The sequence below is a fragment of the Rhinolophus hipposideros genome (genome assembly GCF_964194185.1).
Source record: "Rhinolophus hipposideros genome assembly, chromosome: 1".
Classification (NCBI taxonomy): domain Eukaryota; kingdom Metazoa; phylum Chordata; class Mammalia; order Chiroptera; family Rhinolophidae; genus Rhinolophus; species Rhinolophus hipposideros.
The window spans coordinates 37,364,706-37,367,129 of NC_138047.1; positions in this window are offsets into that span (position 1 = coordinate 37,364,706).

Genomic DNA, 2,424 nt, shown 5'->3' on the forward strand with positions numbered 1-2,424 from the left:
ACTGAGCCATCCAGCCGCCCCTCATTATTATTTTTTATTTCTTCCTAGAATACAGGATCAATAGACATTTGCTTTGAAGGAACAAAATTCAACAGAGCTAATTATTTGAGTAGACATATTACCCATAAAGAGCTAGAAATGTAACTGTACTGAAAACATACAAAAGTGAAAATTCGCTTTTGTTCTGTTACCTGGAATGGATCCAGATACTAAAAAATCATTAAAACTGTGTACATGTAAAAAATGGTAAAATTGCTCTGGCATGATTATGATGTCAGTGCCTGTGTAATACTTCAGTGTTGTTTAAAATAGCAAAATTTGTGGAATACATAATTGCCTGGAGATAGTTAACAATTTCAATCTAAAGTTTGTCATATATATGTAAGTGGACAGCTGAATCCCCATTAAAACTAAGTTTTCATTTAATGACTCTGAATACTAGTATTCCTCCCAGAAAATGGAATTCTAATAAAATAAATGTTTCACTTCCTGCCATTTCATCTGGTCGTTTTTTTCAGTTCAGAATCTCAATGTATAGAGTTGGTGCCCCCATTTAGTGAGAAGAGTGGCACTGTTTTACATTTTGCAAGTCTCTTTAATGGCTGGCTTAATTAATAGAAGAAAGCTGGGTTATCATTTTTACTTCTGCATTCAATGTTGCACTATCTTCCCTGATGCAATTATACATACAAGGTCTGACAGTTAAGTTCGTGAACTCATCCTAGAAAAAGTGCTACATACCTCATTGCTGAATATCACTACAGTCACCTTTGAAGTGCTCCCCTTGGGAAGCTATGCACCGACGCCAGCGCCTAGTCCACCCTGCAAAGCAATTTTGGAACTCTTTCTGGAATGGCCATCAGAGCTGTTGTCGTATTACACTTGCTGTCCTGAATGTCATCAAAATGTCTTCTTTTCAATATTTCCTTTATCTTCGGGTAAAGAAAGAAGTCACTGGGGGCCAGATCAGGTGAGTAGGGAGGGTGTTCCAATACAGTTATTTGTTTATTGGCTAAAAACTCCCTCAGACAGTGCCGTGTGAGCTGGTGCATTGTCATGATGCAAGAGCCATGAATTGTTGGCGAAAAGTTCAGGTCGTTTTCATCTTTTTCATGCAGCCTTTTCAGCACTTCCAAACAGTAAACTTGGTTAATTGTCCAGTTGGTACAAATTCATAATAAATAATCCCTCTGATACCAAAAAAGGTTAGCAACATCGGTTCAAAAAGTTCCCGAACTTAATTGTCACACCTCATATGTTTTCAATTACTACAAGACTAATGGTATTTGAGCAGCCAATGCCTTGACTGGGGAACACAAGTTATATGACCCTTCGTCAGCCCACTTAATTCAGAGCATCAGTTTCCTCCTTTATCACATGTACTACTACTTCATAGCAAGCTGAAGTGAGGATCAAATGAAATGTTTGTAAAAATGCTTTGTAAAACCCAAAATAAATATTATGTAAAGGCCTTCACCATCCCAACACATACACACACACTTCAAAACCTTAAGTTGTGTGGACACTGAATTTAAGACACTTCCATTGAATTCCCATTGGAAGGAATGCACCCTAATAGGAATGGACAATGGCATCTTTAGGTCAGTGGCTGGCATATGAAAAATGTTAAAAGATTAAAATATTGCAGTGTCTAATCAAAATTTTAAAACATTGAAAGGTAAACAGTAAAGCAAATTTTGAATAGATGAATAAATCCATTCCAAGAAAGGCTAAACAGAAAACTATTAGACCTACTAGTTTTCAACTTTGGCTATACATAGCACCCACCTGGAGAGCTTTAAAAACCACTGATGCTTTGGCCCCACATCTCAGTGATTCTGATATGGGGTTAGTTGGTATGGAGTTTGGCCAATGGATCTATAGGTGATTTCCAATAGCTAAGGGTGATAACCATACAGAATGCTAAACCTTGAGTTTAGTTCTACAGATTAAAGACAAACACAAAGAAAGAAAAAATACTTTCACACTGTATATAGGTAGGAAATTTTTGTTTTTAAAGTCCAAGGAAACAAAAACAATACTATCATAAGGAATACAGGTAGAATACTACTTTACAGGGAACTGGATAAAAATTATGTTGATAGGGTAAATATTCCTCACACAAATAGACTTTGTTCTTCTGAAAAATAAATTCTGTAGTAAGGTCATTTGTTTTTAGTTCCTGTCCTCAAAAAGGTTATAGTCTATTTACAGGGGACAAATACAAAAGCTAACAAACGAGGTAAGACTTTCAGGGACTGCTGACTGCTACAGAGAAATTAAAACACAATCACGATGCAAGAGCCTTCTGAAGAGATTTGAGTTGGGACCTGCATGATGCAGCTATGCAAACATCCAGGCAGTTTTCCAAGAGAAAAAAAGTGCAAAGGCCCTGAGATTGAAACAGATTTGGCATTTTCAAAG